The sequence below is a fragment of the Loxodonta africana genome, chromosome 8 (assembly GCF_030014295.1).
Source record: "Loxodonta africana isolate mLoxAfr1 chromosome 8, mLoxAfr1.hap2, whole genome shotgun sequence".
Taxonomy (NCBI): domain Eukaryota; kingdom Metazoa; phylum Chordata; class Mammalia; order Proboscidea; family Elephantidae; genus Loxodonta; species Loxodonta africana.
Genome location: NC_087349.1, coordinates 86441171 through 86453274, shown reverse-complemented (window position 1 = coordinate 86453274; position 12104 = coordinate 86441171). Strand labels below are relative to the sequence as shown.

At 39.0% G+C, this 12104-nt stretch overlaps 1 long non-coding RNA gene across 1 annotated transcript in view; it reads right to left on the bottom strand.

Annotated features, from left to right (window-relative positions):
* LOC135232249 (uncharacterized) overlaps window positions 1–12104 on the bottom strand; it is a 49102-nt gene that overhangs the window by 30838 nt on the left and 6160 nt on the right. Inside the window, exon 2 of the long non-coding RNA XR_010322723.1 lies at window positions 4369–4446. This is a non-coding gene — a long non-coding RNA (uncharacterized LOC135232249). The remainder of the gene's footprint in view (window positions 1–4368; window positions 4447–12104) is intronic.

The following is a 12104-nucleotide window of genomic DNA, read 5'->3' as shown; positions in this document are numbered from 1 at the left end:
GCAGAATGTTTTCTTAATAGATTTTATTATGCCAATTGACTTAGATGTTCCCTGAAACCATGGTCCTCAAACCTCCTCCGCCCCTGCTACGCTGGCCTTTGAAGCATTCAGTTTATTCAGGAAACCTCTTTGCTTTTGGTTTAGTCCACTTGTGTTGACCTCGCCTGTATTGTGTATTGTCTTTCCCTTCGCCTAAATTAAAACTTATCTACAATCTAATTAGTAAATACCCCTCCCCTTCCCTCCCTTCCACTCCCCTCTTGTAACCATCAAAGAATATTTTCTTCTCTGTCTAAAATGTTTCTCCAGTTCTTATAATAGTGGTCTTATACAATATTTGTCCTTTTGCAACTGAGTAATATCACTCAACATAATGCCTTCCAGATTTCTCAATGTTATGAAATGTTTCATGGATTCACCATTGTTCTTTATTGATGTGTAGTATTCCAGTGTGTGAATGCACTATAGTTTATTTATCCACTCATCTGTTGATGGGCACCTTGGTTGCTTCCATCTTTTTGCTCTTGTAAACAGTGCTGCAATGAACATGGGTGTGCATATATCTGTTTGTGTAAAGGCTCTTATTTCTCTAGGGTATATTCCAAGGAGTGGGATTGCTGGATTGTATGGTAGTTCTATTTCTAGTTTTTTAAGGAAGCGCCAAATCGATTTCCAAGGTGGTTGTAGCATTAGACATTCCCACCAGCAGTGTAGAAGAGTTCCAGTCTCTCCACAGCCTCTTCAACACTGATTATTTTGTGTTTTTTGGATCAATGCCAGCCTTGTTGGAGTGAGATGGAATCTCATTGTAGTTTTGATTTTTGCATTGCTTTTTATTCTTCCCTGCCTAACTTTTCTTTCCTTTCACTTTCATTGCCCCGGATTTGCACCTCCCAAAGAAAGCATCGAACTTAGTTCCTGTTCCAGGCTCTGTGTTCTAGGAAACAAGGCTAACACAACATTATTTTGTTTCTATGTGACATTTTCTCTCAAAGCCGCTGAAAACCTTTCTAAGTTCAATCATCTTGATTTGTTCTAATAAAAAGGGAGTGGTATTTTAAGATGGATAAACTGAGACACACAATCAAAGTAAAAAAAAAAAAAAACAAAGTAGCTTGTTCAAAATTATAGGCTTAATCAGCGGCCCACTTACAAACAGAATCCAGGTTTTCTGTCTTCTCGTTCCCCACTCTGTACCTGACCACATTTTAAGTCTGGGTCTGCACATACAAAATAAAGAGAATAATTGGGACAATTATCCCAATCATTCAAGTCAAGCAGCCGAACCTAAAACAGCTGCCTAACTGAACTCAAAGTCTCCGCTTCACATTGTGCCTCTGAAAACAGCCAAAGACACATGACTCGAATCTCGTCGTTACGTTGCTGTAAGTGCTACTACTGGTGACAGCACGTCTGTATTTTTAAACAGTTGATTCCATTTCTTGAAATATTGTGCGCTCTTGACCAAATTCCTTTGCTTCTTAACTAGTAGAGTTGAAAATAAAGTTCCAGGAAAGATAACAGACTTTTGACAAGAGGGGAAATGTCTTAATTACAAATAATACATTTCAGATTTGCCCAGAGGCATACTATAAACACGAAGTTAAGGTTAATTAGTAAGTGGACATTTTTGTGCCGTGCTGTCGCATTGATTTCAAAGCAACTACTTGTCATTGCTTTGTGTTCGCTTAAAATGAACACAATTGTACTCAAACACTAATTGTACTCAAATAGTTATAGAGAACCAGTAATGAACAAGAATCTATTACAAAAAAATTCTGATGATGGGATAAGCTCCAACGCAAGCCTAAAAGGAAAACTTTGATTTTTTTTCTGGCCTTTTAGTGTGTGGTAGTTGATAGAGGGGGCTTGAATTACCCTGTTTTATATATGATTTAGGAGACCTGGCTGCACAGTGGTTAAGAGCTTGGCTGTTAACCAAAAGGTTGGCAGTTTGAACCCACCAGGTGCTCCTCGGAGACTCTATGGGGCAGTTCTACTCTGTTGTATAGGGTCGCTATGAGTTGGAATTGACCGAACTGCAACGAATTGGATTTTTTTGATATATGATTTAATCAATTAATAACTGTGTTATATTGGGGATGCTGCTCTATTTTAAAGCACCATTGAGGAGTTGATGCTTATATTGCATTTGCAAGGATGGTGAGACTTCATTTCATGCACACTGGACATGTTATCAGGAGGGACCAGTCTCTGCAGAAGGACACCATGCTTGGTAAAGTAGAGGGTCAGCAAAAAAGAGGAAGACCCTCAACAAGATGGACTGACACAGTGGCTGCAACAATGGGCTCAAGCATAGCAAACATTGCAAACACCGTGCGGGACCAGGCAGTGTTTCATTTTGTTGTACATAGGGTTGCTATGAGGTGGAACCGACTTGACAGCACCTAACAACAACAACAAGTCTATTTCAAGTATTTTAAAGCGTCATTGAGGAATTGATGCTTAGATTGCATTTGCTTAATCATTTTACAATAATCCAATATCACAATGTACATTCGTCTATAAAGGGCAATACATCAATCTAGGACAAAAGCAACTTCTGCACATTAGCAGCTAGAATAGTAAATGTCAAACCAATATCGAGTGCACAATTGTGTTTTCTGACATGTATTTAAAAGTACATGAGTGGTGACTGTTCTAGGAAAATAGCAAATTATATAAGTCTTCAAAGTAGAAAAAGCTAAGTTGAAATGAAATGTGCTTCTAAAAGAACTGAAGAAAAATTTAATTTGCGTGATGTTTACAAACATGTTCAGTTTGGAGAAGTTGATTCTTGGCTCTTGGTTGGCTCCTATCTCAGATTTTGATTTTCTCTGTGGAGTGGATCACAGAAGAAACAGGGAGAAAGACCAAGGCTTTATGGAAAATATTTATCAAGAGCCCAAAGACCACAAATATATATCCCTCATTATATTATGGTGTAGGGCCCTGGGGGGCACAAATGGTTAAGCGCTCAACTATTAGCTAAGAGGCTGGCGGTTTGGAGGCACCACAGAAGACAGGCCTGGCAATCTTCGTCTGAACAGTCACAGCCTTGAAAACCCTATGGAGCAGTTCTACTCTGCACCCATGGATTCGCCATGAGTTGGAGTCGATCTGACAGCAACTAACAACAACAGCATATCATGGCAAGACTGATATGAGATACTGTTCATGACATACAGCTGGGAATCTGAGAGGAATGATGACTTAGCCATGGTGTCCTTGGTGTATGAGCCTGTTAGAAAGAAAGGAGTGGCATTTTTTGGCATCATGAGTTTGGTGTGTGGCCTATAGTATTTTCATTTGTCAACTTTTGCTTGATTTCGTATTCATATACTCACTTATCTTAGGAAGTAGGTCAGGTGTTGATCTATTGTTATGGAAAATTGGGCATTTAAAATATTCTGATCGAGCATATGGACCAAATGAAAACCAGGATGATCCAGATTTTTCTCTCTTGTTTCTTTCATCCCCAGATACGAGTCTTGGAAAGAACTTGGAGATTTTAAAAAGCTCCCCTTTCCCAGGAAAGATGATGTTCCAGAAAGGAGTAAGAATTGGCTGTTTAAGCTCTATGAATTTGTCAACGCCACTAGATAAAGAAACAAATTGTGACGGGCAAGGAAACTGAGACTTGGCTCTGGGAGCAACATTTTAAAACAAAAATCTCCTGCCAAAGATTCTTTAACATCCACTCCCTTTAAAATTATCAAAAAAATACAATGAAATTCAACGAAACAATTCATTTTCAACATACAAATAACTCTAGGCTTTCAGTCCCAATTACAGACATGCTGTCCAAGGACAGCAGGAGGCATTGTGCCTTGTGAAAATCTGCTCTTTCACAAAAGATTGAATAGTATTTTACTATGAGCTGCTTTGGTTTCTAAATGTGTAAAGGCAACAAAGGTTAAAAGTTGGAAAAAGCACTATGGGACAGAATTTGATGATCGCTCCTTCAGACTCCAGAAGCACCATGATAGCGAGTTGCTGTCGAATCTTCTCCCACTCGTGGCGACCCCGTGTGTGCAGAGTAGAAACGCTCTCCATGTGGTTTCATGGCTCTGACCTTTCAGAAGTAGATTACCAGGCCTTTCTTCCGAGGTGTGTCTGAGTAGTTCAAACCGCCAACCTTTTGGTTAGTAGCTGAGCAATTAACCATTTGCACTATGATGTCCAATTTCAGTTTGGAAAAAGGTAAAAAAAAAATTCTCATTGTTTAAGTATTAGTTGAATGCTAATGTCCTGAGAAAAGTCATCTGTGGTTGGCTTTTTTAATACTCTGATTCATCTTTTGGGTTCTATGGCTTTCTCAACCCAGCTGGTGAATGGGCATTTCGGAGATGAATCATTACTACTGACCTTAGTGATAAGTTCAGTCATCTTTCTTTCTCACCTCTTCCTTTGTTCTCTCTGTTTTTCCTTCCATTCCTTCTTCTTCTATATTTAAGAACAAAACAAACGTTTGAAAGTTAAAGGGCTCGACTTTTTTTTTAACAGTCATATAAAAGAAACAATGTATATCCCAGATATTTGTACTAAATTTATAGTCCACTCTATTTAGAGGGCTCAATACTTCCAGAGTTAATTTTACCTTTAGATTGACCTTTCTTTCCTTTCCTACAGACAGAGGCCAAGTTCCTTTTTAAAAAGCCAGACCTCTCCTATGTAATGATTATTTTAGTAAAGTGAAGTCATGATGTTGTAATCCATGGGGTCTAGAAATGTACAATAAAGATTAATGTGCCTATGTATCTTTAATCCCTAGTCTAAGATTATTGCTGAGGATCAAAGTGTTAAACTTGGAAAAAATTAGCCTCATTACTCTGACAGCTGTCTCTGTACTTTCAATAGATCAATTCCACTCATCTTTTCAAATGAGCTTTCCCAAACTGCCTCCACATAGTGCCAAGGATACATTTCTCATATATAGTTTTGCTATTTAAGTATGAGATATTAGATTTTTTTTACCAGTCAATTTTTTTTTTTTGGCTATTTGGGTTACTTTCTGTAGACCAATCTCCTCAAAGCTATTTCTGTTTTATCAGACTAGTAAAGGGGAGCTGTGTGGGGATAATAGAAAATGATGGATAATTTCTGACAATAATGAAGTTTTATTTACTTTTGAATATTGGTGTATCTGACATGTTCAAAATTCACAACATTCCAAGGAATGTGTTGGAGCCATCTTCACAAAATTTGTCTCAGTGAGGACTATACTTGCTATCTCATTCTGGAGAGACTGAAATATGCAACAGCCAGTTCAAAGTGACAGGTTATGCATTTATATTTCTGGCCCAGAATTTTCCTGAGTTGGGTGGAAGAAGTTAAGTATTTTATGTCACGTGCCTCTTGCTGAGCTGCATGGTTTGTGTGACAGTGAAAATAAAATATGGACGAGTGGTGTTTGTGATGGGGTTTATTGCTCTTTTGTGTCTATTAGAATCTGAGAGAGGTAGGTTAAACTTATGTGTAAATACAAAATAGTAGGAACTATTTTACTCAGTTGATATTGAACTATAACAGGTTCGGTTTATGGTTATCCACACATAACCAGTCAAGGGGAAATATTTTAAGAAAAAAACAATTAAACTCAGATAGTACACAATGAATATTACACACAAGGCATGAGGTATCACTGTCATTGAAGACCCCAAAGACGACTTAACTCTTGTTAGCACAGTGAGAAGAAAAACATGAGGCACAGTACCTACTATAACAGATGCTGGAGCACAAGTCCAGTGAGTACTACACAGAATTAAACAACAACAAAAAAACCAAACCAAACCCATGGCCACTGAGTTGGTTCCCACTCATAGCAACCCTACAGGAGGTCAGAGTAGAACTGCCCCATAGGGTTTCCAAAGAGAGGCTGGTGGATTCGAACTGCTGACCTTTTGGTTAGCAGCTGAGCTCTTAACCACTGTGCCACCAGGGCTCCATGTAGACTTAAAAAAAAAGACTTAAAGGTGGGTAAAAATAGCCAGGAATTCTTGAGAAGGCAGTAAACAAAGACGGTTTATTTCTAGCACAATTTGATATTCAGATTCGGCCTCTTATAATATTGGGCCTTCATTGGAAAAACTTTTGGAAACCATATATGGTAAGGCCAGAAATGTGAGCATCATGTAATATTGAATCTTAAGTCTCTGTGCAAAATCATGAAGAGAGGGATGGAGTTTCAGGACATTGGATGGTGGTGTGGAGCCCCAGGATGGAAATCTACATCACCATTCAGCACCCAGGAGCTCCAAAGCATCTGCTAATTGAAGGCTACTCCAAGTGGCATTTTCAAGGTAATTCTTCCTATGCAAAATGCTCCCAACCTCCTTTGATCCAGCAATGGAAGTCTTCTTGGTGATGTGCCAGGAAGTTAGAACTCCTCGTATACATCCCTGTTTGGCTGATCAATCCTTTAGACTGGTTTTAATAATAACAAGATGTAGCAATAGCAGCCAAAAACCTCCATTAACAAAATATTATTTTGTTAGTGAATTGTTAGTGCCTCCCACGCCTGTTGCAATTTCTGCCGGTGCAGATGGCAAAGGGCTGGATCCTTAGCTTGCAGCTGTAGAGCAGGAAGATGACTTAAACTCACTCTGTCTTAACCTCCCTTTTTCTTATCCTCTTCACTTATTTGTTCCTTCCCGTACACTCTCAATGCCAAAAAAATCTGGCTCGTTCTGAATTTCCCCAGGCATAGTCATCATTTCCAGGGTACATATCCGAGGCTCAGCAACTGGGTGCCTGAGACTGGTGTTTTGCTGCGTGGACAGATTTTAGCCACCCCAGAAGGGCTTTGTTCTCCAAAAGTGACCCCAGCAGAGCTTTAAAAAAGAAGCGGTAGAAGAGATAGACATCACGGCCCTGGCAGTGTGGAGACAGCTTTATGTACATGTTCTTGCAGGATTTGGCTAAAAACCATACAAAAAAACACTTTGTATGGTTCATGTGGAATGTGTGAAGAACTGTAATCCTCCTTTCCTGATTCGAAGCAGAGGCATTGCAGCACAAAGGCCCAGCAGGCGTTGGGTTTGGCAGTGGAGCTCTCCAGCTCTCAGTTTGGTACAAAGTGCTATCATTACCATTTGGAAATAACTTCCTGTAATGTGAAAAGACTTCCAGGAAAGCACCAGGAATCACAAACACAGCCATCAAAGGAAACATATCTTTGCAGGTTGTCATCATCAGCTCTGGTTCACCTAGCGGTATTTAGACAGAATTGCAAATGTTAACCTGCTTGGCTGCTGTCTGAAAGGTTGGAAGTTCAAGTCCACCCAGAGATGCCTTGGAAGAAAGGCCTGGCTATCTACTCCTGATAAATCAGCCATTAAAAACCTTATCAAGCACAATTCACAACTGACTCACTGGCAACCAGTATAGGAGGAAGTAGGGAATAGGGAAGAAATAGAGGAAGTTTTCCCAGTTGAGCCAGAAACCTCAGGTAACATACTCCTCCTTTGTAGTCCTGGGTGTTCAGTATGATCAGCTGAGACTTAGAAATATTTGGGACAAACCCAAGCTAGCTGGTCTTAGTGTGGCCTTGGGGAAAGCAGGGAGCAAAGCAGAAAAACAGAAATGGGAAGTGGTTGCTCAGTGCTGAGTTTGGCTTGGGGGTTTGAGTTCCATTGGAACCTTAAGGCTCTCAGAAAAACTGAGTTGGGGGGTGGTGGATGAAACCCACAGGAACCCAAACAAGGTTAAGGCTTGGCAGGAAGCTATGTGCCCAGCCACACTGCTCTTCACACAGCTCTCCACCTATGCGGGGTTCTGGGATTTAGAGCCACATTTTGCCACAAATAGCATTTTTGTCAAGCGTTCCACTCCCTTTTTGACAACTCCCAATTTTCCTAGATTCATACTTTGTACATTCCATGTTTCAATTATTAATGGATATTTGCAGCTGTTTCTTCTCATTTTTGAGTTGTGCCATATCAGCAAATGAAGGTCCCAAAAGCTTTACTCAATCCACGTCCTAAGGTCAACTCTACTTTGAGGAGGCAGCCCTTCCCCAGTCATATTTTGAGTGCCTTCCAACCTGAGGGGCCTATCGTCCAGTGCTATATCAGACAATGTTCAACTGCTATCCATAAGGTTCTCACTGGCCATTTTTTTTAGAAGTAGATCACCAGGTCCTTCTTCCTAGTCTGTCTTAGTCTGGAAGCTCTGCTGAAGCCTGTCCATCATGGGTGATCCTGCTGGTATTTGAAATATTGGTGGCACAACTTCCAGCATCAGAGCAACATGCAAGCTACCACGGTACGACAAACTGACAGACTAGTGGTGGATAGATATAGATATCGTAGGCATTAGGGAGCTGAAATGGACTGCTATTGGCCATTTTGAATTGGACAATCATATGGTCTACTGTGCTGGGAATGGAAAATTGAAGAGGAATGGCATCCCCTTCACTGTCAAAAAGAACATTTCAAAACCTATCCTGAAATACAACACTGTCAATGACAGACTAATATCCATACGCCTACAAGGAAGACCAATTAATACAACCAGCCTATTTAAATTTATGCACCAACAATAAGGCCAAAGATGAAGAAATTGAAGATTTTTACCAACATCTGCAGTCTGAAATTGATCAAACATGCAATCAAGATGCATTGATAATTGCTTGTGATTAGAATGTGAAAGTTGGAAGCAAAGAAGAAGGACCAGCAGTTGGAAAATATAGCCTGGGTGATAGAAATGATACCAGAGATCGTATGAGAGAATGTTGTAAGACCAATGACCTATTCATTGGAAAAATCTTTTTTCAACAACATAAACAGTGACTATACACATGGACCTCGCCAAAAGGAATACACAGAAATCAAATCGGCTACATCTGTGGGAAGAGACAATGGAGAAGCACAATATCATCAGTCAGAACAAGGCCAGGGGCTGACTGTGGATCAGACCATTAATTGCTCATACGCAAGTTCAAGTCGAAGCTGAAGAAAATTAAACGAATCCATGACAGCCAAAGTGCTATCCTGAGTATACCTCACCTGAATTTAGAGACCATCTCAAGAATAGATTTGATGCATTGAACACTAAAGACTGAAGACCAGACAAGTTGTGGGATAACATCAAAGACATCATAAATGAAGAAAGTAACAGGTCATTAAAAAGAAGGAAAGAAAGAAAAGACCAAAATGGATGTCAGAAGAGACTCTGAAACTTGCTCTTGAACATAGAGTAGATAAAGCGAATGAAAGAGTAATGAAGTAAGAGGCCTGAACAGAAGATTTCAAAGGATGGGCTCCAGAAGACAAAGTAGTATAATGAAATGTGCAAATACCTGGAGTTAGAAAATGAAAAGGGAAGAACACACTTGGCATTTCTCAAGCTGAAAGAACTGAAGGAAAAATTTAAGCCTCAAGTTGCAATATTGAAGGATTCTATGGGCAAAACAAGACCCCAGGGATTGATAGAATACCAACTGAGATGTTTCAACAAATGGATGCCATGCTGGAAGTGCTCACTTGTCTATGCCAAGAAATTTGGGAGACAGATACCTGTCTAATCGACTGGAAGAGATCCGTATTTGTGCCCGTTCCAGAGAAAGGTGATCCATAGAATGTGGAGATTATTGAACAATATCATTACCATCACATGCAAGTAAAATTTTGCTGAAGATCATTCAAAAATAGTTGCTGCAGTTCATTGATAGGAAACTGCCAGAGATTCAAGCTGAATTCAGAAGAGGACTTGGAATGAGGGATATCATTGCTGATGTCAGATGGATCTTGGCTGAAAGCAGAGAATGCCAGAGAGAAGAATGCAGCATCAGGATTGAAGGAAGACTCATTAACAACCTGTGTTATGCAGATAACACAACCTTGTTTGCTGAAAGCAAAGAGGACTTGAAACACTTATTGACAAAGAACAAAAACTACTGCCTTCAGTATGTATTACACCTCAACATAAAGGAAACAAAAATCCTCACAGCTGGACCAAAAAGCAACATAATGATAAATGGAGGAAAGATTGAAGTTGTCAAGGTTTCCATTTTACTTGGATCCACAATCACCACCCGTGAAAGCATCAGTCAAATCAAAAGACATATGGCATGAGGAAAATCTGCTACAAAAGACCTCTTTAAGCTGAAATAAACGAAATAGAGAAGAGAAAAACAATAGAAAGAATCAATAAAACCAAAAGTTGATTCTTCGAAAGGGTCGACAAAATCAACAAACCACTGGCTGAACTGACAAAAGAAAAACAGGAGAGGATGCAAATAACCCAAATAAGAAATGAAATGGGGGACATCACAACAGATCCAACTGAAATAAAAATGATCATTATAGAGTATTATGAAAAACTGTACAATAAATTTGAAAACTTAGAGGAAATGGAAAAATTTCTAGAAACACACTACCTACCCAAACTAACACAAAATAATGTTGAAAATATGAACAGACCCAGAACAAGAGAAGAGATTGAAAAGGTAATTAAAAAAAACTCCCAACAAAAAAAAGCCCTGGCCCAGATGGCTTCACTGGAGAATTCTACCAAACATTCAGAGAAGAGCTTACACCAGTACCACTCAAAGTCTTTCAGAATATAGAAAAGGAAGAGATACTTCTGAATTCACTCTATGAAGCCAGCATAACCCTGATACCAAAATCAGGCAAAGACACCACAGAAAAAGAAAATTGCAGATCATGAATATTGATGCAAAAATTCTCAACAAAATTCTAGCCAATAGAACTCAGCATCATATCAAAAAAATAATATACCACGACCAAGTAGGATTCATACAAGTTCTGTGAGGATGGTTCAACAATAGAAAATCAATCAATGTAATCCACCACATAAATAAAAGGAAAGAAAACGATCACATGACCATTTCAATCAACACAGAAAAGGCATCTGACAAAGTCCAACACCCATTTCTGATAAAAATTCTCAATAAAATAGGTATAGAAAGGATATTTCTCAACATAATAAAGCGCATCTATACAAAACCAACAGCCAACATCATTCGTAACAGAGAGAGGCTGAAACCACTCCCCTTGAGAATAGGAACAAGACAAAGATGCCCTTTATCACCACTCCTATTTAACATTGTGTTGGAAGTCTTAGCTAGAGCAATAAGGCAAGAAAAAGAAATAAACGGCATCCAAACTGGTAATGAAGAAGTAAAACTGTCCCTATTTGCAAATGATATGATGCTATACATAGAAAACCCAAAAGACTCCACGAGAAAACTATTGAAACTAATAGAAAGATTCAGCAGAGTTGCAAGATACAAGGTAAACATACAAAAATCAGTTGGATTCCTATACACAAATAAAGACAACAATAAAAAGGAAATTAGGAAAACAATACCATTTATAATAGCCTCTAAAAACAAAATAAAACAAAACTTAGGAATAAATCTAACCAGGGATGTAAAAGACCTATACAAAGAAAACTACAAAAGGCTACTGCAAGAAACCAAAAGAGATCTACATAAGTGGAAAAACATACCATGCTCATGGATAGGTAGACTCAATATTTTGCAAATGACAATTCTACCCAAAGCAATTTATAAATGCAATGTGATCCCAGTCCAAATACCAACAATATTCTTTATAAAGAGATGGAAAAACTAATCATTTATATGGAAAGGGAAGGGACCCCAGATAAGTAAAGCACTATTGAAGAAGTAGAATAAAGTAGGAGGACTTGCACTACCTAACCTTAGAATCTACTATACAGCTACAGTAGTCAAAACAGCCTGGTACTGGTACAATGACAGATCCATTGACCAATGGAACAGAATTGAGAACCCAAAAGTAAATCCATCCACCCACAGCCACCTGATCTTTGCCAAGGACCCAAAGCCCATCAAATGTGGGAAAAGACAGTCTTTTTTAACAAATGGTGCTGGCGAAACTAGATGTCCATCTGCAAAAAAGTGAAACAGGACCTACACCTCACACCAGGCATAAAAACGGATTCAAAGTGGATCAAAGACCTAAATATAAAACCAAAAACTATAAAGATCATAGAAGAAAAAACACGGTCAGCTCTAGAGGCCCCAATACACGGCATTAACAGGATACAAACCATAACTAACGACACACAAACTCCTGAAGATAAGCTAGATAATGGGA